Genomic DNA, 26,530 nt, shown 5'->3' with positions numbered 1-26,530 from the left:
TGTGAATACTCTAATGAAAGCAAAGAACAGCATTAACAGAGCCTATAGTAGAATATGACATAAATTCACAGGATTGCTGCTGATCAAGGTTTTACACTGGGCTCTTGACAAGACTGTCACATTCTGAAATTTATGATTTAGGTTTATGCGTAAGTATGCTATGGGCAGGGGCGGACTGACCATTTGGAAACTCAGGCACTACCCGAGGGCCCGGGGTTAGTAGGGGGCCCCATGAGATGCCCCTGGTACCTTTTTCATAGGCTTTTTTTTAGTTTGGGCAAGGACACAGGGGCCCCATGATCCCCTATTGCCCGGGGACCCCATGAGTTGCCAGTCCGCTTCTGGCTATGGAACCACATTTCAGCTATCTCTGCCTTCACCGACATACAGTGGGCATCTAACACTCAATTATACTGTCCTTCAAGCTGAAACTTGGTTGAAACCTACCTCAGGGATTGTTTGTGAAGTGGGATCTCCCATTGGTGTTGGACTTGTATGCATCATATGCCTTCAAACAAAGTGGCCCCTTGTGGTATCTCTCACTGAAAACTGCTTTCCTGGTGTCAATTACATCAACCAGAAGAGTGTCCGTATTAGTGGCCCTGGGGTTTAAAAAAACCTTTGTTATGTTCATCATGGATAGGGAGGTATTCATGCCGATGCTCAAAATCTTCCCTAAGTGGCCTTCAGAGTCCATATCACATGAAAAGTTGTCCTTCCTACATCCATCTTGGGGACTACCCAAGAAGGTACATCAAGGCGACATCTGGCATCAGGAAGTCGGAGCACTTGTTTGTCATTCCAGGTGGAGCGTGTAATGATTTTATGGCTTCCAACAAGATTATTGCCTCCTGTTTGGTGAAGCTCATCTTCTTGGCCTACAAGTTGAAAGGGTTGGCTGTCCACCCACAGGGACTCGACCTTGTGAGCGGCAGCAGGCTGAGTGTTCCCAGACACTATCTGCAAGGCATCTACGTGGGGTTCACTATATACGTTCATGGCTCATTACTGTATAGAAGAAGTCTTAATGATAGTTGAGTTTGGCAGAGGCATCCTGGCTGCTGCTTTTTAGCCATATTTGAGGAGTAAGTAGATTTATATCTCCCCTGTGTGGCTAGTTAGTTCTCAGCTGTGCTGACATGGAGCTGTCAGGAAAATGGAAAATTAAATGAGATACTTACAGTAATTTTCCGTTCCTGACGAACTCCATGTCAGCACAATTCCCACCCAGCTTGCCAGGACTAGTTACAGAACGCTGAGGCTGCAGGTGGGTTCAAATTTATGAGTTAGGTCCTGGAAACATTGGGGTACAGGGCCCTTACCCAGCTGTGCTGACATGGAGCTTGTCAGGAAAGGAAAATTATGGTAAGTATAATTCAATTTTCTGTTATTTAACTGCAGTTCAAAAATAGTATTTTAATTATTTAATGTATAATTCATTCATTTGTAAAAATCTGGAAATCCTGACTTGTTTGCAGTTTTCCAGAACAGGTGTGAGTGACACTGAATTAGGGTAGGTGGAAAGTATTCATGTGATATTAAACCCTAACATTTTAAAAATCAATTACATCAGCTTATCTCCATACTTACTTTGTGTGCCTTGTTTTCGGGTGGCTCCATTGCTTTCCAGGGTCCTATGGAGACATACTTATGTGTGGGCTCTCAGGAAAAATAGAATACAAGCAGATGCGAAGATACTGCCTGCACCAACATGCACAGGCAGCCAGAGAGGACTGATGGGGGCTCACACGTGTAGTGTCCATGGTGGTGCTTGGAATTAAGGTCTAGGTTTAGGGAAGTAGCACAAAGGAAGCAATAGGCTACAGGTCTAATATGACATATTGTATGTTTCTCAGATTTTTCTTTTAGTAGCTTTTTAGCTTTAGTATTACTTTAAGTGGTGTATGTGAAACTCCTATTTTAATCATCAAAAGAGTATGCTGGACATTGAATCAATAAAACCAAATATTTTTTTTGCAAGATGTTAAAATGTTTAAGCATCTTTTAGGCCCCTTTCACACGGGCACTCCATTTTTTTCATCAGTTCAGTCACGTGTTTTCCGATCAGTTTACATCCATTTTTCATCCATTTACATCCATTTTTCATCCATTATGTCCGATTTACATCCGTTTTAATCCATTCTTCATCCGTGTACATCTGTTTTTTGTCTGTTCTGGGGTTTTTTACGGAAGAAAAATAGGCCCTTTCACACGGGCATTCCGCTTTTTTCATCAGTTCGGTCACTTTTATTCCGATCAGTTTACATCCGTTTTTCATCAGTTTTTTCATCCATTTTACATCCGTTTACATACATTTTCATCCGTTTACATCCATTTACATCTGTTTACATCCGTTTTTTTGTCCGTTCCGTTTTTTTTTGTACGGAAGAAAAATAGGGTTTTCCTCCATTCAAAAAAACTGATGTTAACGGATATGGACATTAATGGATGTAAACAGATGATCATCCATTTACATCCGCTAGTCCATAGAAATACATGGGTGTCCATTTTTCATCTGTAAACAGACAGATAAAAAACGGACATATGTAATTCCCATGTGAAAGAGGCCATAGGGTTTTCTTCCATTCAAAAAAACGGATGATAATGGATACGGACATTAACAGATGATCATCCGTTTACATTCACTAGTCCATAGAAATACATAGGTGTCCATTTTTCATCTGTAAACAGACAGATGAAAAACGTACATATGTAATTCCCATGTGAAAGAGGCCATAGGGTTTTCTTCCATTCAAAAAAACGGATGTTAATGGATACGGACATTAACGGATGTAAACAGATGATCATCCGTTTACATCCACTAGTCCATAGAAATACATGGGTGTCCATTTATTATCCGTAAACTGACAGATGAAAAATGAACATACAGAATGTCCGTGTGAAAGGGCTCTAATAGTCGGACTGCAAGAGATAAAGACATTTAATCTAAATGTTTAAATTTGAGAAAAAACATTTTATTGGTATCTACAGTATAATGCAGTAAGCACCAGATAGAACTGCACGTAAAGTGTTCTCAAGACATAGCTTGATACTTCAAGAATGGACCATTAAAGCTAACTCTGGGCACAAAAACATTAATTTAATTATATCCAGCAATAGCTGCAAATAATACATATAAATCAATTTTGTTAACAACAAAATGCACAGTAGTAGTAACATCATTTCTGTGCTGCACACAGCATAGGCAAAGAGCATAGTTGTAGGAGGTACTCAGCAGGTCTTTTCAGTGGTGGAGGTTTGGCAGAGAAAAGGGGGCAGAAGGGGCAGTTGCCCCTGGCTCAGTGAACTTATGTGAGGGAGCCGCTGCCACATGATGAGTTCCCACCTCTACAGTAGAAAATGTGGGTAGGGGGCAGGTTATCAATCCCTGCACAGTCCTGGCCTGACAGCGTTCCTATGTCAACTCCTCTATACTGACAGATGTGAGAAACTGAAGGGGTGTGAGAACACAGCTATACTCTCTGCTGCTGTCACTACTTTTGTAGTGAGTTCTCTGCACTGTAGCATCTGTGGTCTGTAAGTTTCAGGGAGGGAGGGGGGAATTGTACTGGTGACACAATGGGAGGGGGTGAGGGCAAAAAACATTTGTGCTAGGAAAGAAATGATTTATGCTAGGAGGGGGGTGAAAGGATTTGTGCTGGGAGTGGGGATTGGGGGGGGGGGCATTTTTTGCTGAGAGAGGTCATTTAGGGAGGGGAATTAATTTGTGCTAGGAGGAGGGAATTGGAGTGGCGGAACTATTTGTGCTGGGAGAGGAAACTTGCAGGAAGGGAGTTTATGCTAGGAGGGTAATTTTTGGTGGGGTTGTGCTAGGAGGGGGGTATTGGGGTATTTGAAGTGAAAGGGAGGGTAAAGATTTGTGCTGGGAGGGGGGATTTGTACTTGGAGGAAGGGGAATCTTTGCATCTTTGGGGAGAATTTTGACTGGCACAGGAATGTGCTTGGGCGTGAGCATACAGAATAGTGCTGGATTTTATTTTTTGGGGGCGGATTTTCACTGAGACATGGTGCTCACACATTGAGAGGGGTACAGTTCCTCATCTTCACCTGCCAGCTCTAAGGCTTAGAATAGCGACTCCTGCTTGATTTTTCAAATAATGTTTGCTGCAGCAAAGGCAGGTACACCTAGCAGTGACCACTTTTCATCCGGATGATATGGCTACCTACCCTGCACTAATTACAGTTCAGAATGATGATGACAACCAGAGGGGTGGCAACAAGACCAAGAGCAGTTCAGAATGTAAAGTGACTTTGGTGATACAAGTGGAACTAAGGGGGAGAAAGGTCACTTTTTCAACGTTTTTGTTTAAAGACCTACAACGTGTATATTTCAAGCTTGCCAACTGTCAAAACTGCTGATCTGTCGCTTGTAGTCCCACAGGTCTGCAGGCATGCTGGTACATGTAGTTCTATAGCATTAAAATGCAAAGCTCAGCTGTTAACTGTTATCCCACAAGACATGCATCCAAGACTAATAATTCACCTGCTGTTAATTCAGTCAGCCACATGGTCAGACCCAGCCTAGTCAGGCTATCTCCCTTTCTATTTAAGCTGGGCTCATCCCCTTAGCTTTTGACTGAGCAGTGGGTACTGTTTCTAGCCCTAGGTCTTAGGCCCCACCATGTTTCTGTAAGTTTCCTAGTGTTCCTGACTTTTTGAGTGATTCTGGGTGACCCTGAAATTCAGAGTTTCCTAGGGTTCATAGCCTATATCTCTACGATTAACTCCTGGTGTGTTCCTGCCTATACCCTTGTGCCTCTGTATCCCTTGTGTGCCAAGGGTAGCCCAATTATTACTTTCATGATGGGATTTGTATTAAACTTTAATCATAGTTTATGCATTGTAGGAAACAGAGCAGGAAATTATTTGATTATGATGGATTAGTTCCATCAATTTGGATGTAATTAGATAAGTGAATTGAAATGTCACTGTAATTGTTCTATGCATTCTGGTTTATTCAGTGTTTTGCCTTTAAAATCTATAGCAGTGGCTAAAAAAGTAACACAAGTGTTTAATATAAATACAGCATACTGTATACTTGAGCAAGCTAAAAAGGTTGTTCCTATATAGTTTTTTGGCACTAGAAGCAGTTGTTTGGTAGTTTCCTAAGAGTGTAGGCCATTTTCCAAGGGAATTCTGCTGTTACTGAGAATGCACTTGTATGTTTAAAGCAATCTACTAAAGCCATGTAACATAGAAATAATGGATCTATGTAGTTTTTTTAGCTGGTCTATATAGTATTTATGATGTTTTATTTTGTGATCTATTAATATAATAGATTTTGCATTAATAAAATAAAAACACTAACCTGAACTGCAAGAAAGAAAAAACATTACCTCTGCACTGCAAGGGTTAGCTGCAGTGTGCCCCTGGCCAGACTACAACTGCCTTTAGGCTTGTTCTTGTGTCGTTGACATGCATTAAAGTGTATTAGATTTAGGAACAATTGCAAAAGGGTTTGGGAGACATACTCTATGTCATTCACATACACAATAACTTAAAGACAAGGTTAGGCAGTTTGGTCTGGGGCTATCAGCTTAACTTGAACATAAGAACACAAATTCCTTTTTTGTCAGGTTCGCCTAATTGGGGAAATTTTTTCTAACCCCTTGTTCCTTGCCCACAAAGAATTAGGGGTGCCAGGTAGCTTTTAGATGGGCCTGCTTCGTAAGTGCTCCATATACACTATATTGCCAAAAGTACCTGCCTTTACACGCACATGAACTTTAATGGCATCCCAGTCTTAGACCGGTTCAATATTGAGTTGGCCCACCCTTATAACAGCTTCAACTCTTCTGGGAAGGCTGTCCACAAGGTTTAGGAGTGTGTCTATGGGAATGTTTGACCATTCTTCCAGAAGAGCATTTGTGAGGTCAGGCACTGATGTCGGATGAGAAGGCCTGGCCCGCAGTCTCCACTCTATTTCATCCCAAAGGTGTTCTGTCTGGTTGAGGTCAGGGCTCTGTGCAGGCCAGGCAAGTTCCTCCACCCCAAACTTGCTCATCCATATTTTTATGAACCTTGCCTTGTGCACTGGTGCGCAGTCATGTTGGAACAGGAAGGGGCCATCCCCAAGTTGGGAGCATAAAATTGTCTAAAGTGTCTTGGTATGCTGATGCCTTAAGAGTTCCCTTCACTGGAACTCACTGGAACTCAGGAGTCAAGCTCACCCACTGAAAAACAACCCCACACCATAATCCCCCTCCACCAAACTTACAAGAAAGAATGACCACCCCCACCAAACTTTACACTTGGCACAATTCAGTCAGGCAAGTACCGTTCTCCTGGCAACCGCCAAACCCAGACACATCCATCAGATTTCCAGACAGAGAAGTGTGATTTGTCACTCCAGAGAACACATCTCCACTGCTCTAGAGTCCAGTGTTGGTGTGCTTTATACCACTGCATCTGACACTTTGCATAGCACTTGGTGATGTAAGGCTTGGATGCAGCTGCTTGGCCATGGAAACTCATTCCATGAAGCTCTCTACGCACTTGTTGTGTTAATTGGAAGACCACATGAAGCTTTGAGGTCTTTAGCTGTTGACTCTGCAGACAGTTGGTGCCTTCTGCGCACTGTGCGCTTCAGCATGCTCTGACCCCGCTCTGTCATTTTACATAGCCTACCAATTTGTGGCTGAGTTGCTGTTGTTCCCAGTTGCTTCCACTTTGTTATAGTACCACTAACAGCTGACCATGGAATATTTAGTAGCAAGGAAATTCCACGGATGGACTTATTGCATAGGTGGCAACCTATCATGGCACCATGCTTGAATTCAATGAGCTCCTGAGAGCAACCCATTATTTCACAAATGTTTGTAGAAGCAGTCTGCATGCCTAGGTGCTTGATTATATACACCTGTGGCCATGGAGGTGATTAGAACACCTGAATCCAATGATTTGGAGGGGTGTCACAATACTTTTGGCAATATAGTGTATGTGCATGAGCATTTGTGCTGGAAAAGTGCTCCATAGCATACTCCCATTCACAGATCATGTTACAGGAAATTGATATTAAAATCTGTGTTTAAGTGCCACATCCCTAATATTGTGAATATATACCAAAAAAGAGACCTGAAAATGTGGACTTTTGAGGCACGACATAATCATAAAAACATGATTTATTTTGTATCAAAATTCAATATGTAAAATAACATTCTATTTCACAACAACAGTACTAAAATGTGTAAAAAATGAAATGTTTACAATATCAAGGAGCAGCAAATTTCTTTCCATGTGATCCAAATTCTTTGTAAACTTTGGGTTCATTCTTATCGGCTTGGGCTCAACGCGTTTCATGGACTTAATTCATTTCTTCTTGAGCCTTCACCACATAGGCAGTTCACTACTGATATAAGAACAAATACAAACAATCAAAAAATCACAAAAACCTATTCCATTCTGGCATAATAGAGCATCCTATTGTAAGTGAACCGGAAAAAAGGGAAGCAAGAACAAAAAGGAGGAAAGGAGCAGTACCCCTTGGAAACCCAAAGGCGGGAAGGAGAAGATGCAAGCCACATAATGTACCCATAAATATATACATGCATCAAGACTTATAAATGAAAAGTTACCTCCAAAAATAGGCGGCTTCAAATATGCTAAGTGAATGGTATAGAGACCCTCTACTCGTGGACTTATACCGGCCTCCATTCATATACTCCTCATAACGCAAAACAATTCCCTGCTAAATGGTAAATATATAATGTAAAACCAACCATTGTATTAATGGAGTGTGGGGGGGCTGGGCAAAATAAAATGTATCCAATACCCACCTCTACACCTGTATCCAGTTCATGGCAAATGCCTAAAGTGAGCTTCTCAGAATAGATCATATGCCCACGGCTGGCTTATAGGCAAAGCTGAAAGCGTCCTGTGTGGTAACAACAACACATGGTAAAAAACCTTAGTATTAATTAGCTCAATCCTTAAAATGAAGAATGTTTGCCTAAAGCAGGCTATACCATGGAAATTACCTTCATTTGCCAGAAACACTAGTCTCAGTACTGGAGAAACTTTACTCCTGTAAAGGGACTTGTAAGGGTGCTTGTAAAGGAACTTTACAAGCACCATTGAACAATGTAGTGGGTTTTCAGATTCGCTGGATTTCTACAGTGGACTCGCATGGGAAACTGAGAGTCTCCTATATAGTAGTAATAACAACAACAACAATACAAGATAAAAGTCCCCATATAAACCCACACCACATGTCCAGAATAAGACAAGTAATTCAATAACCTTAGTATGCCCAGATTGCTGGCTTCACAGCCAAAATGCAAGCACAACCGCACAATATGGCAGAGCAAAATGCACCACGTGTTTTCCACACAACAAGGAAGCAGCAGCACAGCCAAATATCAGCCTCCACCCCCCCCCTTATGAAGGCCTCCTGATGGGTCACAGGTGGACAATGAAGACCGCTGTATGCTGTCTGCCAGGTCTCAAAAAATGGTCGCTGGTCCAACAGGCGCGGACACCACACAAGCACTGCACATACCCAGTAGGAGCTGACCCCACCGGAAAAATGGCGTCCAACATCAAGGGGTAACACAGACACACGGGCGCAGGGCTCACCCCAAAAGGCTGGCGGCCATCAAAGGACAAGGAAGTCCCTCAAGTGACCCCTGGGTGGCGGAGGTGAAGCATGCAACTGCAGGCTCACAGCACTGCAATGGATTGCGGTGTCCTACTATCCCCATAGGGGGAATTTTGGCTCCGGTGCAATGGAGGCACTTCCTCAGTATCCCCCAAAGCACCCCTCCCCCATACCAGGGCACCCTAAGAGACACTCACCATTTCTTACCAGTTACCATAAGCCGTCAGACAAGAAGCATAGATATAGATGAAATTGAAAGAAGCATAGTGCATAGTTTTGTATGTAGATGATGTATCCACCTGGTCTCCCGTTGAAGTATTCTTTTGTCAAAATCTCCCCCCTAGGGTCTTCCAAGATTTTATCCAAAGCCATAAACTGCATAACTGTAACATCATGATTGTTTGTTAGGCCTATATGTCGGCCAATTGGGGTACTAATCCAGAAATGTATGTCCTGTGCACTCCTTGATAAATGGGCATTCTGGACAGTTGCCACATTTAAAAGTGCCCCAAAGGGCCCCATTGTCACCAGAAAGGGCAAACCTAGAACTGTGCACCAGTTTATTGCTAAGAGATGTATTACGCATATACACTATCTCTGGATAGGGTTTGACATAGTTGGCTATAGTGTCATCTGTACTTAATAAACACAAATATTTGGACTGAGTTCCCCTAATTTGGGAATGATGGTAATTATAAGTTGTTATAATTTTAACTGTATCAAAAGAGTGTACAACAGGCTGTTTTTTACCTGTGAGCAACAGTTCCGAGCGGAGCCTTCGGCATGTTTTCAGATAGGCTTTTTTAAGACTTTTTTTTACTATACCCTCTTGAGAGTAAACAATCTCTCAAAGCAATGACTTCTTTCTCAAAATCCTGATTATTAGAACAGTTACGTTTAATTCGCAAATATTGTCCATAGGGAATACTGTCTACTAGTGCCTTTGGATGGGCACTATTGGCTCGCAGGATAGTGTTTCCTGCTGTAGCTTTCCTAAAAAGGGATGTAGACAATGTACCATCTTTTTCAATTGTGATATTCAAATCGAGGAAAGTAATACTATTCGCTATAGAAAAAGTGTAAGAAAAATTGAACTTGTTATTATTCAAACCTTCCAAAAATTGATATAGCATAGGAGAAGGACCCGTCCAAACCATGAGGATATCATCAATGTATTTGTGCCAGAGCAGAATATTGAGCAGGTACATCGACAAGTCCTCCTTAGCAAAGAGTTGCCGCTCCCACTCCCCCAGGTACAGGTTAGCGTACGATGGGGCACAACATATCCCCATCGCAACGCCCTGCACCTGGAGGTAGTGGGAGCCAGCATATACATAAACATTGCTATGAAGGATATGTTTCAACAACCCCAGAATGAACTAATTCAAGGGGTGTTGTGTCCTATCCATCTCAGAGAGAAAAGGTTTGACCACTTCCAAAGGGGGTATACTAGAATAGAGTGCCTGAACATCAATGACAACTAAAAATGCTTCCTGAAGGACCACAACACCCTCCAAAAGCCTATCTGAAAACATGTGCAAGGCCCCTGGCCTCAATGATGTAATTAGTTTTGCATCCTTTTTGTAACTGTTGCTTGGGTACTAGTTATTCAAGGTATGTTTTTTAATATACTTGCTGATGATCATACCCTACATGTACGTGCTCTTATACAGAGCTATGCATTATGCTTCTTTCAATTTCATCTATATCCATGTTTCTTTTCTGATGGCTTATGGAGGCTGGTAAGAGACGGTGAGCATCTCTTAGGGTGCCCCCTAATGGGGGAGGGGCGCTTTGAGGGATACTGGGGGAGTGCCTCCATTGCACCGGAGCCAAAATTACCTCTATGGGGATAGTAGGGCACTGTAATCCATTGCGGTGCTGTGACCTGCGGTTCCATGCTTCACCTCCGGCACTCAGGGGTCACCTGGGGGACTTCCTTGTCCTTAGATGGCCGCCAGATTTTTGGAGTGGGCCCTGTGCTCGCGCGCCTATGTTAGCCCTTGGTGTCACCTGCCATTTTCCCGGTGGGGTCAGTGCCTACTGGGCATGTGCGGAGCCAGCGATCATTTTTTAGGACTTGGCAGACCACATACAGTGGTCTTCATTGTCCACCTGTGACCCATCAGGAGGCCTTCATAAGGGGGGTGGAGGCTAGTATTTGGCTGTGCTGCTGCGTCCTTGTGTGGAAAACACGTGGTGCATTTTGCTCTGCCATATTGTGTGGTTGTGCTTGCATTTTGGCTGTGAGGCCAGCAACCTGGGCATACTAAGGTAATTTAATTACTTATCTTATGCTGGGCATGTGGTGTGGTGTGGTTTAGATGGGAACTTTTATCTTGTATTGTTATTACTACTATATAGGAGACTCTCAGTTTCCCATGTGAGCCCACTGTGGCAATCCAGGGAATCTGAAAACCCACCACATTGTTCAGTGGTGCTTGTAAAGTCCCTGTGGAGTTTCTCCAGTATTGAGACTAGTGTTTCTGGCAGATGAAGGTCATTTCCATGGTGTAGCCTGCTTTAGGCAAAAATGGTCTTCATTTTAAGGATGGAGCTAATTAATACTAAAGTTTTTAAGCATGTGTTGTTATTACCACACAGGACGCTTTCAGCTTTGCCTAAAAGCCAGCCGTGGGCATATGATCTATTCTGAGAAGCTCACTTTAGACATTTTGCCATAAAATGGATACAGGTGTAGAGGGGGGTGTTTGATACATTTTATTTTGCCCAGCCCCCCCATTCTACATTAATACAATGGTTGGTTTTACATGATATAGTTACCATTTAGGAGGGAATTGTTTTGCGTTATGAGGAGTATATGAATGGAGGCTGGTATAAGTCCACGAGTAGAGGGTCTCCATACCATTCACTTAGCATATTTGAAGCCACCTGTTTTTGGAGGTAACTTTTCATTTACAGGTCTTGATATATGTATATATTTATGGGTACATTATGTGGCTTGCATCTTCTCCTTCCCCCCTTTGGGTTTTCAGGGGGTACTGCTTCTTTCCTCCTTTTTGTTCTTGCTTCCCTTTTCCGGTTCACTTACAATAGGATGCTCTATTATGCCAGAATGGAAAAATAGGTTTTTGTGATTTTTTTTATTGTATTTGTTCTTATATCAGTAGTGAAATGTCTATATGGTGATGGCTCCTGAAGAAGTGAATTAAATCCATGAAACGCGATGAGCCCAAGCCGATAAGAATGACCCAAAGTTTACAAAGAATTTGGATCACATGGAAAGAAATTTGCTGCTCCTTGATATTGTAAATTTTTCATTTTCTACACGTTTTAGTACTGTTGTTGTGAAATAGAATGTTCTTTTACATATTGAATTTTGATAGAAAATATATCACGTTTTTGAAGAGGACAGGGCAGCCCTTCAGATTTGTACAGAATCCATCAGTCTGCACATCATTGGACATCCTTCATTATAGGTAAATAATGTAACTAAGGCTATAGAGTTGTTTTTTTTTTTAGCTAAACTTCAGCTTTAAGCTGTATAGGTATAAATGAATAGATAAGCATACATTCCCAGAAATTATAAGAAGTTATTTAGTTTGTGTCAAACATTCAGTTTGTACTGGACACACATGTTATATGATGAGTGCATACATACTGTATGTCAATGTGGTCACGAGCAGAGTTTCACTCTAAGCAGATAAAGTGGAAGAAATGCTTCATCTTCAAAAACATCCTTATTATTGGAAGATTGTGTTTAAAACAGCAACAGTGACAATATTTAACACAGTATATGTGCTTTCATTTTTATATTTCATTTGCTTTCTTTTTTTATAGTTGTTTCATATTTGTGCTTCATTGATTAGGTCCATTCACACTTTGTGATTTGGAATTGCAGGCAGAATCAAGGGAAACCTGTCATACCGAAGAAGTTCCTGCTCCATTATGGACGACAAGCTTCACACAAAGCATTTTGCCATGATTGCCTTGCAATTCTGTTGACAAAATCACACTGTGTTTGAAGTGATATTAAGAATGAATGGCACCCAAGCACATGTTGCGTGTTTTGCCACAATTGCAACGCAATTTGGAATTATGGTGATTCTGCCCTTGATTCCAAATACTGATGTGTGAATGGGGACTTATACTCAATTATAAAAAGTCTCTGTAAGCAGATACAGTAATTATGACAACAAGTAGCAAGCTTCAGAAAAGGGCACACACTTTCCAGTATTCAGAAAATATTGTAGTTGTTGAGGTCTATATCACAGGTACAGTATGACATGGAAATGCCTTTTCAGCTTAAGAGGGCAGTAAAATTGGAGCTAAACCATGTTTTTACCACTCAGCCAACCGCAAATGTAAATAAACCCTAACAAGAAAAATAGGCAGAAATATTTTAGCTTCTACAAATATATGCTACAAATTTCTTAGTTTAACATGGCCTTTAGTCAATTATATACAGACTGTCAGCAGACGAGCATGCATGCACAAATATTTCACCATGTATTGTCCCCCCTATTGTACAGCGCTGAGCAAACCCTTTGGCGCTATATAAACTCGTAGTAATAATAATAATAATAATATGCCCAAGCTGACAATAAACATCTTAAATATTCCCCCTTTTGGTCTCTTAATTATACAATTGAAAGTGTTTATTATATATCAAGACACAAATGTAACACAAGCCACAACTCCTCTGAACACCTGTATTCGATCACTCAAGGCATAACAGCATACAGAATGTCCCTACCCAGAGACCAACCCTCCTCGGCGCATTTCATAGGCTTAGTCATAAGGATAGAGGTAGGTAGCCAGGGAGGGTAAGTCATATGCACCATACAGCACATGATATAAGGTCTAATCTAGCAAAAATGTATAAACCTGCAAGAACTTTGCAGATGGGAAGGTATGTTTCAAATAGAGTTCTTAAAGCGAAGTTCTGGCCCCCGCCAACTCCCAGAAAAAAAAATTAAAAGTCAGCAGCTACTAATACCGTGGCTGTTGACTTTTAATAGTAGGGCACTTACCTGTCCATGCATCCAATGGTGTTCTCACCACAAGCCGATCCTTCAATTGACCGTCGCGTACTGGCGTTGCCATCTTGACTAAGGGAAACTGTCCGGTTTCCTACTGCCGATACGTGAAGTGTGCTGCGCTTTGTGAATGAGCTGCAGTCCTATGAGACCTTGCAAGTGCCCCAGAGGGCTGCGGGGGTGCCGAACTTCCAGCTCAGTTTGTCGTGGGAAACTGAGCCGGAAGTAGGAGCGGTTACCTGTCAAGACCAGGTATCTGCTCCCACCAAAAGGTGTCAAATGTAGCAGCGGAGGGAGGGAGGCAGAAAAGTGGAGCTTCCACTAATGGGTGGAACTCCGGTTTAAGGGGGCACTCTGATGGGGAAACTGATGTAAGGGGCCACTCCAATGGGGACCCTGATGTAAAGGGGAACTCTGATGGGGATCCTGATTTAAAGGGACACTCTCGTAGGAACATTTGATAAAAGGGGGCACAGCCTTATATGATGACAGCATCCCCAAAATCAGATTGTCCTACGTCACCTCATAGCTGCATTGCTTTAGGTATTATACAGTAAGTGAATTTTGCAACCCTAGAACAGGTAAAGTGTTACTGGCAGAACTAAAAGAAGCCTGAAAAAAAGAAAGCCATCGCAAGTTGTAATATCTTACATTTTTTGTTCTTGAGTTTTGATATACTTTAAAACATGATATAATTATTCATTTATAAAAGTACAAACCTTCCAAAAAGTTAGAATAAAACTGACTAAAAACATAATACTTTCCATTTAAAGAACAAAAATAATACAAATGATATGTGATATGTCAATGCCTAATTGTGCAGAAAGATTTTACAAGCCTCAGCATTTACATATCACACTACTGAAGGCTGAGATCTCTTTGTAATAAGAAAATAAGCCATTGTTGCCCATTTCCTTCTTGTGAGTGTTTATTGGAAGCAATTAAATGGTTTTTGTAATGACTGGTTCTGCTAGCTACTGCTTTCCACTGTTAATGCATGAATTAATGGATTTTACTGCATGTTTAATTCTTTCTTAACAGGTTTATTTAGCATTGTCATCTGAATCCTGTAAAGTTCCATCAAATATGTATAAACTGTAGCTGTGAATACAATGATTCAACCAAGTGCTTTAGGTTTTTGGCTTCAGAAATTACTATATAATTAATGTATCCAATCCATTCACTAAAATTTCATATAGGAGTTAAATCCTAACCCTATCTTTTGCTGAATTTATAACCGCAATACACAACCTATTTTACAATAAAAAGCTTTTGTTGCAATATTCACCTTTTCTGCGGCACTGTCTCCTGCAGACTCACCGCTCTTTCATTCAGTTCATTCACAGTTTCTTGATAGTGCTTTAAAGTCCCATGCTTCTCTCTCTATAGCTACAATTGGCAGTAACCTCAGGTCTCCGTCACTTATTCTCACAATATATCTGTGAAACCTATGAAGTTGCACACCACTGATCCCTTTACATTTATTGCTTAAGGCTAAAGCTGGCCATACACTGAGCAAATTCTTGGGTTTAAAGGTACCAGGCATGGACACGCCACTGGTGGTCCGTCATCATGCCAGCATGCACGCCACTCCTGTGTAGTATTCCTGCTCATTACATGAGAAGGATTAGGGAGGAGAGGGTTGAAGGCCAAACAAGATTCACTAAACTATTGAACACCAGGCCCTAATTGTCCAATGGCCAGTTTGCCTGCCCGAGGCTCTGGCTGCTGAAATGTAAACAAATAGCCAGGGATTGTGGGCGGTGTCTTTGGCCAACTATGGTCATGACCATAGTTGGTCGATTGCATCCCCAAAGATCCCCTGATATTTGTTTACACTGTAGCATCCTAGGATTTGTTTGTCATTTAGCGACTGGGGTTTGGTGGGCAAATATGGTTGGATGGTAGTATGGGTTTACATTGCTGGATGACTTTTTAATGATGTTGCTGTGTTTTACTATATTTTACTCTTTCTGAAAATTTAAAAATAAAATTTCATCATAAGATTCGGCCAAAATGCATTCTGCTACACGTCTTTGCTGAAAAAAAACCCAATACGTGTAAATTAATTGGTTTATGTGAAAGTTATAGCGTTTACAAATGGCGGGAAAGATACTGGGATTTTAATTTTTTTTTATACTAATAATGGCGGCGATCAGCGACTTATGGCGGCGATCAGCGACTTATGGCGGGACTGCGGCGGACATTCTGACTGGGGGGGAACTGACTTGGGTCACTAACATCCCCAGTGACACCAATACAGTGATCAGTGCAAAAAAAACCACTGACACTGTACTAATGGCACTGGGGAGGAAGGGGTTAACTTTTTTATTTACTGAAAGGGTTAACTGTGTGAGGGGAGTGTTTTACTAGGGGGCGGGGTGTGTACTGCACGGGGGGGGGGACAGCTGATCGGGAGAGATAAACTCTTCTCTCCGGCTCAGCATGTCAGGAGCTGACAGGGAACTGACAGAAAGCAGAGCTACTGCAGCCCTGCTCTCTGTCAGTGATTGCCACTAATCGGCGGGACACAGCCGGTAACGACCGGCTGTGACCCGGCGACTAACATCCGCGGCTGTGATGATCGGCGGGACAGGTAGGACGGAGGCACGCCTCACGCGCGCCCCCTACATGTTTTGCAAACACACGTTTTAAAACGTGGTTTTGCCCAGCCATGCCGCCCTGCCCCCGTATTTCTACAGTGGCTGGGTGGCATGTGGTTAATCCTTTCCCTTTCCTATGCAGTTCCACACATTCATCAACAAAATGTACTGGAGATTTTAGTCAACTAAAATACGACTAAAACTTAAACCATTCAGGTGACTAAAATATGACTAAAACTAAAATAGCATTTTAGTCAAGAGACTATAACCAAAACTAAATTGAAATGTGATGTCAAAATGAACAGTGATCTGGTGCAGCTGTGCATTGAAACTAATCAGCTTCCAGTTTTTTTTTTGTCAAAGCTTAATTAAACAAGCTGAAGATAGAAGCTTATTGGCTGCCATTTACAGCTGTAGCAGATTTTGCACTGTCCACTTTTAGTAAATCAATCCCATTATGTCCACAGCGTCTGGAGTGCTTATAAGAAAAGAAATGAATGTGTTGGATAAATAAACAGTTTTTCAATGGTGGGAGGAATCATTGGTAAACACCCTCAGTTTATAAACAATGTGCTCTTAATTAACCACTTGCCCCAGTGGAGGATTTACCCCCCTTCCTGACCATTCCATTTTTTGCGTTATGGCGCTGCGTTACTTTAACTGACAATTGCGCAGTCATGCAGCCCAAATAAAATTTACATCCTTTTTTTTCCTATGAATTTTTCAGTGGTATTTGATCGCCTGTGAGCTTTTTATTTTTTGCACTATAAAAAAAAGAAAAAAACACCAACAATTTTGAGAACAAATAATATTTTTGACTTTTTGCTATTAAACATGTCCAGTAAAAAAATTAAAAAAATCTAATTTCTTAATAAATTTAGGCCAAATGTATTCTGCTACATGTCTTTGCTGAAAAAATCCCAATACGTTTAAAATAATTGGTTTACGTGAAAGTTATAGCTTTTACAAATGACAGTATATACTGGGATTTTTTTTTACTAGTAATGGTGGTGATCAGCGACTTACAGTGGAACTGCGAAGGCCATTCTGACACTGGGGGGAACTGACTTGGTGTCACTAACATCCCCAGTGACCCCAATACAGTGATCAGTGCTAATAGAAAGCAATGGCACTGGGCAGGAAGGGTTAACATGTGAGGCAATCAAAGGGTTAACTGTGTGCTGTTTTACTTTGGGCTGTGTCTGTGTGCTTCATTGTAAGTACACTGCTTTGTATGGCTGTGCTGTGCACAGCCGTTTAATGCAGTGTGCACAAGCTGACAGGGAGGAGACCTGTTTTGTTTACAAACACTTCTCCTCCCCGTCGGAGATGCTTGGTAATCACCGGGCACCTGCAAGTAATCACCGGCCAGGACACGGCGATTGACAGCTGCGGTCGGCTACCCAGAAATGAAAAAATCACACAAATATACGTGATTTTGCACACCTGTGCCGCCCTGTAGCAGTATTTCTGCTATAGGGCGGATGAGAAACGGTTAATTCCTAAATATTGTTTACGCATATTTAAAACAGTAGTAAACCCAACTGCATACAGTTATTAAACTGCAGTTTACCAGTTCTTAGATGTGATGAATGCATTAGTTTTCTTTCTCAGGCTTTCCTTTTGTTTTCACCTGGTGATCCTGCCAGTAAGTCTGTAGAACAAGCTGTCCTGCAGATGTAGCAGATAGACGTTTGAAATAAACCATCTAACACTGATGGGGGGGGTAAAATCATCAGCTTTTATTTATATACTGTATGTAAAATCTTTATCCCAAAAGGAACAAAACTGTTGCTATAACTGCTTAAAAGGTGTTAGCTGGATAGTGGTTTCAATGTGTTAGTGTATATAAATCTGCTTGTATATCCCACACTACCTACCCTCCAGATTGACAACGCTGCTGTCCCAAGGGTGTAGATTTATTAGAATTGGTGCACTCAGAATCTGGTGCAGCTGTGCATGGTAGCCAATCAGCTTCTAACTTCAGCTTATTCAGTTAAGCTTTGGCAATAAAACCTGGAGACTGATTAGTTTTTGTGCAGAGCTGCACCAGATTTGGCACTCTCTGTTGTTAGTAAATAAACCCCAAGGTGTCTATTTCATTCCTTCACCCAGAATGTAGGCATATACTCAATACAGGAGGTGTTGCTGATCAAATGACCAGGTGAAAACACAGGGAAAAAAGCCTTAAGAAAAAAAGAAAACTAATGCAGCCACCACATCTAGTGATTGGTAATGTTCAATTTACAGTATTATATTTTTGGTTTGGTGTTTAATACCACTTTAAGAGGAAGTGTAATTCTTCAGAATCTCTTTGGCAAACAATCCACCCAATTTGCCATTTTTTCAAAATATTAGCTTCTGTAGGGTTAAAAAGATTTTTTGTAACTAGAAAACAAAATAAAAAACGAAAATGTTCCCTTTTGGGTTCCTCTATGTTAATCCTATGAATCCTGGTTTCTTGTCCCATATTTTGTCCTGCCCCTGCATGAGAAGGTGGGGGGTTTATGGTTTTATCTGTAGTGCAGTTTGTGGACAAACAATTGGTGTATGTATAATATATCCCTTGTTCATACTTATGGATCCATTACTATATACAGCATGTTGTTCTTGCTTGTGTGGCAGTGCAAGGTTCTGTGACATTGAAAATGAAGGAGAAAGTAACAAAGGGTCTCCAACCCAGGATCCTGGTCTTGCCAATAACTAGAAATCTGAGGTTGCATATGTTCTTAGTCCTTATTATCTAGGACCTAATCATAGTTCAGAGCTCCACCCTACAGAGCAGTCCGTGTGTGGTTGTAAGGGAGTAGCCATAGAGGTGTGCATTTCTGTACTGCACTGTCTGGGACAGGACAGAGAGCTGACAGAGGTACAGCATTTGTATGAGATCACAGTGGTGCTGTTTTAGATGGTCATGAGGACCAAGGTACATGGCCTGAGCAGCAGGGCTGGCAAAGAGAGCCAGGAGGCTGAATATTGTTAATTTTGTATTGATGGTGGAAACCCTCTGCAAGGGGCGAGCTTTGTTAGAATTTTCTTTCTGTTTAAATAAAAGTGGGCCAACAAGCCCTTAAATGGCATATCTGATGTGGACTGGACTTAGTGCAAACCACTACCAATGAGCTAAACAATCCCCAAACCATCGCACTTCTATGTAATGCCTGAAATTTACTTTTTTGATTGTCACAGATATACCTCTGATACATTTCAAAGGAAGCAGAAATCTTTGTATCAGTGAAACTCAACAAATTGCCCCTTTCTATTGGATGACACAGAAATAGCTGACCAGTGATATTTGGGTTGTTGTATATTGAATCTCAACCTACATTTAAGTATTGGTTGTATGGTCTTAAAGAATAAGTTCATGCTACACCAATATTTAGGGTGTATTGTGTAACCACCAACCAACATGGCTGAAGTCACGTACAAAAGGGATGTATAGGTGTGGAAAATGTCAAATTTGTAAATTTGTGGATTGTACAGACATTTTCCCTGATTCTAATAATAGAGCTCACTTTAAAATTCAAAGTCTTAGAAATTGTTCCACAGCCAGAGTACTTTATATGTTGACCTGTCCATGTAAAAAAATGTATATTGGTAAAACTAAAAGGCAGCTTAAGGTATGAATAGGTGAACACTTTAGAGATATTAGGTCCAATGACCCCGAAAGCAATTTAGCTCAGCATTATACTAAATACCATGGAGGTAAATTAGAGGGTACTAAAGTGAAAGGTATTTATGCACTAAATTTCCCTCAGAGGAGAGGTGACTATGATAGAGAACTATTAAAATGAGAGAAATATTGGATTTATAAACTTGATACTTTATTCCCAAAAGGGTTAAATATTGAATGTGATCTGCAAGTAGTTTTAGAAAAATAGTCAAGTGTGTAGAATTATAAATTAGCAGCACCACCTTGTGGGAGGTTTGGTGGCAAACATTTTATCCCTCTTAATGACATAAGAAAGTAGGAAATTTCTCCTCCCTCTGGGTGTGCCCAGGTATCTACTCTTTTAATTGTGTTATATGACCAGCTGTCTTGCTAAGTAATTAGCTCTTTTTCCCCATTGAGAATGATTGCCAGCAACCGATTTGCATAAATGGGTGGTACTGGGCCCAGCATAAATAGGAAGCTGAAAGGCAGATATCTCATTGGTCCTGACAAAGCCGAGTGAGATACGCCTATCGGCGAAACGCGTTGACGTCATACGTCAGATACGTCACTTCCGGTCACATGCATTGGCGCCATACACGTTGACCAGCAGGGAAGCGGCCATATTTGTGTTCCTCGAGCTATGCCAGGCTACACAGGCACCAAGGGGAGAACGGAGCCTGCCAGTCACAGTCCCGATGTCAACGGCTGTTTCCGGGACCATGCCTGGTAATCTAGACGGAGGAAACTTCAAGAAATTACCACCTATGGCTCAGGTGGTGAGTGAACTGTCACACAGCTAGATGAATAGGCGTTTATTCACCACTGTACACATACGTCAGCAAGAATATGTTGATTGGCTGTCCATTTGTCATCAATTTATTGCAGGAAGGGGACTATATGATTCACTATCCAGGTGCAAGGCACCAATTATACATTACAAGAGATGGAGGACCCAGCAGGCTTCATACTATCCATACTATCATCTATATTAAGGTGGTTTATAGTCCGCACGTTGCGGTGAAGAAATCCCGTGAAGCAGGGCCCTGCCATCTTTATCATCTTTATCTCACTAAGGATACCAACAGTGATTCCTTCATGAATAACTCTGCATCTTTACATATGGGCATGTCCACTGTGAATCTGTACATGTTCACCACTCATCGTGCCCTACATAGAGGCTGCATTTCTATCATTTTATCATCCTGTCATTATAGGAGCATCCGAAACCCCCCCCTTTTACATTTCCAATTTTTTCACCCACATTGCCTTGATTGGGTTATGGGTCATCAATATATGGTGCCTGTTATCAGCCATTATTCCATAGCGCTGTACAGTATTATACCTGATGGTACAATTTTTTGACACACCAACTGCTGGTGGTGTAACCAAAGTGTTGGTGCTGCAAATGCACTAGACAGGTTTGTCATTGCTTATGCAGCACATTTATATTAAGACCGGTCTTGATGTTGCTTTCATGTGATTTTAGGTCTGTGTGTATTATCTCATACTGAGGTGATGGTGAACCAGGGTATTTACCCTATTTTCTATAATTATTGTGTAATAAAGCATAATTTTTGGGAATTATTCTGAGTATCGCATTCTGTCCATGATGTAACCACTTTTTCTGTGAATTTCTTTTTCACAACCCCTCTTTTTTGTATGCATGTCTTTTGGTTACTGGGCAGAAACCATATACCGGGTGATACAGCATACTTATGAACCTCTACTCTCTCTTATTCTTTGTATTGTGTAACATGCTTCAGAACATGTCCTCAATGCACTCAATCCCAGTGGTAGCAGGTGGGGAATCCTCTCCAGGCACCTACTGTCATATTTCAAAAAAAGTGTGGCTGTGTGGGGCTCCGCCAACACAGTCACATAATTCATTCACAGAATTCTGTGAATGAGAGAACTACAATTCCCATCTTCCACTAACAGCTTTATTATTGAACTTCGAGGGCTGATGAGTGTGCTCATAGTTCATTCACAAGCCCTGAAGTTTTCATACTGACAGCCAGAACAGAGATATGGGCTGAAATCTGTAGGGCTTTTCACAAGAGTCTGACATTGCATTCGTGATCCACTGATTGTAGGTGCAGTGCTTTGCAGGGCCCTATGGGAAAAATAATAAATGCATAATATGTTTTTCCTGAAAAAATATGTGCATTTATTATTTTTTTCCCAAGAGGTGAACTTATCCTTTAACAAGATTATGGTAAAATAAATAAGTATTAATAGAAGCTATGTCCAATCCAATTTGTGAGGATAAAATGTATTTCAGTCTTGATCTATGTGGATCCTAAAATATACTGTAATTCGAAATCTTTCATGGGACAAGAAAAAAGACAGTATTCAATACCATATTAGGCATTATGAATATTTGGCTGTCTTTAGACAATTTTCTAGGCAAATTTATTGTGATGTGATTTAATGATATCCTACTTTATTCAGAGTGTTTTAATGATATCCTACTTTATTTAGAGTGTTTTAATGATATCCTACTTTGTTCAGAATCTTAAGAATAATATCAAGCTCGTGAATTTGAGTAAAAAAGAGCAAGAGTACAATTTCTACTGCTCCTAATTTCATTTAAATCTTGGTAAGCAAGAACAAGAGTGGAATTGAAAGCCGAACTGCATGCATATATGAAAAAAAATATTTCTACCTAGTATCAGCTTCTTACAGTCCCTGTACAACAAAACTTAGACAGGAGGAGAGAGAAGAAGCAAAATTGAGTCCATTGAACCCAGTGAGTATATGGATTGTTCTTCTCATCATAAAGTGACCACAAGTGTTCAGGCCTCCTGCTATGTTGAAAGAAGATTAGCAGCATATATGGCATTCAGTTTTAGCTGAATAAAAAAAAAGAACCTCATGGTCCTGTAGGAGGTACAGCAATGAACAGGGACAGCAATTTAATTTACTTAAAAGGGATTTTAGAGGACCATTATTTTAAAACGCAAAATTAACCCAAAAATTAAGGGATTGAGAGATTCATTAGTGGAGCTAGAGCATGGGATCCCCGGAGATGTCCATACATCACTGTCCATGCTGTGAATGGTTACTTTTATTACTGAATTATGGAAAACTGTTACCATCCTTGTTAAAATTTTTCCTATAGGAAAACTGCAAACACAGAAATGTGTACACTGCCAATACTGACCTATTCTTCTAAAATTATTGTCACCTGACTGTCATGCTGATGCTTTGGATTTAATTACTTTGGCTTCACTGACTTAGGACAATGGAACAGATCAGGAATTTTGAATGCATTTAGAATTTTCTTGCTGAGTGCTTGCCTTGACTAAGTGACTCAAAAAATGTAAGCCACTTGACAAAGACAACCAGGCAGTTTGCATTTTCAGAAGGAGATCAGCAATATAAATTTCTATATTGTTCCCAACACAGGTTTATTTTTTTTCATTTACATACATTCTTTTAAATATTTGTTATGATATCTATTCGAATATACATTTTACGCAGTTATAATCCTGAGCCAAAATTAATACATGCACATTCCACATCTCCCTATGATATTAAAAAAAGTAAAGCATATAATGATAATTCTTAACATGTCAAGGACTGTTTTGGAAAATATTTAAAAAGGACTCTGGCACTTTGTCAACCTGCTTTGGTAATTAAATGTCATTTTTTTTCATTCATCTTTTTTTCTTTGAAGATGTCCCTGTCTACTCACAAGTCTTGTATTTGTACAATCAGCTGTATCAAACCGTCTATGCCAAAAATTAGGTGGAGTCAGATCAAATGGCATGTTATTATGATATGTCCTTCCTTTCCTCAATTGAATGAGCCATAATGGCGACTGGTAATAAATACTGCTACATTCCAGGCATCACTACACTAGTTCTGACAAATGCTGCAAGAGCAGCCCAAACCTGATTTTAGAAGATTCTCTGTAGACTCTTTGCAGCACACTAGTTTTAAATTCAAGGTATGTAAGGGATCATACAGGTATTCACCTGACTAATGCCATTACAAACTAATAGGCTGCTAAAGTCTACAGAAGCCAATAGGTGGCACTAAAGGCCATAAAGTCTAGTTCAGACAAGTGCTGGATGAGGACATGTATACCTGCAGATGGGAGGTGGCTCCATGAGGAAGCAGTGAAATGTGGCTCAGTTACTGAATGATAATGGAGAAAAATATGTTGAGTGGACTTTTTAGGCACAAAAACTTGGTACACAAAAGATAAAATCAATGTTCCTTATTCACATATCACCTCTAAAATATGTCTTATATAGAGTTAAAATTACATTCCACACTTAAACCACAGCTGATTTCCCACAACCAACCAACCATAACAAACTGATTCCAACAAGGGTGTTGAGTACAGATGGTGAGGACAGTATATTCCTTTCAAAAGGTGGGGAATATTCAAGCTGTGCAACAGACACCTGACATGTTTTGCAAGTGAAGTCGCTTCTTCAGGGACTGACAATGCATCTGAGAATGATAAACAAACTTGAACAATATGCATATATGAATGAGAAGAAAAAGATGGGATGGCAGTGGCTGCTGTACCGGTTCGCCCACAGATTGGGGAGCATAAGATCTCCCCGGATCTTTTCTTCTTCCCATCTGCGTGTGCGCAGGTGGTCCTGTGGTTGCGAATTGTCAGGTTGGGCTCTGCGCATGCACGAGCCTCCTGTGTGTGCATGGACTCTCCTGGCCAGGCCGGGATTGTGTCACACGCTAAGTGGCATTAGAACGCCCAGTCGGGGTGTATATAAGCGGCGTGGGCCAGTGTGCTGCCTCTTGGGACTCCTGTACCACTGAGTGGACCTCATCGGTGACCCCACAGACTTTGGGCTTCTTTGTGGTTACAGGTAGATTGCAACCCTTTGGGGTGATAAATACTATAGATGGTTTGCGGTTATGAACATAGAGGAGAGTCACACTAATGGGGGAACCTCGTTTTCTCCTTTTTTCTTCTAGGCCAACTAGTTTCTGTACCTAATATTGGAGACAACCTAAGTTAGAGCTTTTTGCCTTTTACTCCCTAGTGAGGGATTGCAAACATATTGGTCTCCATGATTGATACATATTTTTAAGCATAGAGGTAAATTCTTCTTATGGATTTGGGCCCATGCCGTAATACCCACATTTCAGCAGGATACTAGCCAATTTATATTTATATATTATGGTCTTTTTTTAGGCCCATATTATTTTGGCATTATCAACCCAGATGTGGCTGGACTATTATACAGAGGTTGTAGACCACCAAGCAGCACTTTTGTTTGACAATCTTTACCTACTGATCATCTGGGAAGTCTTGTGGGGTTTTACAACGACCCATAGTTTGGTTTATGCACCCTCACACCCGAGAGTGGGTGCTTCCCTTCTTTGTTGGCCTGGAGGAACCTGGTTCTGCTTGCGCTGGGGAGTCTATTGTCACACAATGCACACTGGCTAACTATGTAAATGTTTGTAAGTGTTTCTTATGTTTTATTTCTGTTTAAATTCATATATATGCATATTGTTCAAGTTTTTTTATCATTCTCAGATGTATTGCTTGCTGAAGAAGCTAATTCAGTTGCGAAACATGTCGGGCGTCTGTTGCACAGCTTGAATATTCCCCATCTTTTGAAAGGAATATACTGTCCTCACCATCTGTATTCAACACCCTTGTTGGAACCAGTTTATCATGGTTGGTTGGTTGTGGGAAATCAGCTGTGGTTTAAGTGTGGAAAGTAATTTTAACTATATACAAGACATATTTTAGAGGTGGTATGTGAATAAAGGAACATTGATTTTATCTTTTGTGTACCGAGTTTTTGTGCCTAAAACGTCCACTCAGTATCTTTTTCTCCATTAATATTTAATAGGGACGTGGCACTATGGTAAAAGTTGTGTCATGACCTCCTACCACCCGATGGTCACCCCTTTTTTCTCTTCTGAATATACAGTTACTGAATGAATTGAGCATGTTCACTTTAAAAAGTGAATTTTTACTTTGTAAGGGAATTTTCATTTAGCTTAGTAAAAGTGGTAAAAATTCACTTTGCAAAGAATACCCAATCATGTGCAAGGAACATAAAAAAAACAGCAGATACGGTAGTAGAGCTTCCCCTTATTCACTAAGCAAAGTGAAAATTATCCTTCAAAGTGAAATCTAACTTTGCATAGTAAACATGTTTTGCCCTCTGTTCACATCAAGCCCAACTTTGAAATTGTGCAACTAACAGTGAAGTCGCACAATTTCAAAGTCGGGGGACCTGACGATTTCAGGTGTGATTTGCAAGACATCTAGTACAAAGTAGTGCATGAACTACTTTTGAAATTGGTGCAGTTCAGACCAAGTCGGAACCGCACTGATATGACTGCTCCAATTGCGGACAATATGGTGTGACTTGGCATGCAATTTGCAAGTCGCAGGGCAAGCAAATTGCATGCCAAGTCGCATCCAGTGTGAACCAGGGCTTACTACTTTAGTAAATCACCCCAAATGGGTTTCTCCTCTGACCAAGTTCAGAGATTGCAGCCAATATCTTTGGCAGCAGAAACACATCTTACGTTGGTGTGGTGCATACTGTGTTGCTAAACTCAATACATCTCTTTACCCCTGAAATCAAGAGGTTACTCAGCAGTTATATGCAACATGCACTATTCTTCCACTTTTAAAATTTATATTAAC

General features: G+C 40.8%; 1 pseudogene; it reads right to left on the bottom strand.

Annotated features, from left to right (window-relative positions):
* Positions 1-1,118: 1,118 nt before the first annotated feature.
* The window catches only part of LOC149472000 (uncharacterized), a 163,296-nt pseudogene continuing 137,884 nt past the window's right edge, over positions 1,119-26,530 (bottom strand).

Source organism: Staurois parvus, unplaced genomic scaffold, assembly GCF_062004578.1.
Source record: "Staurois parvus isolate SC_StPar_1 unplaced genomic scaffold, SC_StPar_1.0 ptg000025l, whole genome shotgun sequence".
Taxonomy (NCBI): Eukaryota; Metazoa; Chordata; class Amphibia; order Anura; family Ranidae; genus Staurois; species Staurois parvus.
This window is presented reverse-complemented; position numbering and strand designations above follow the sequence as displayed.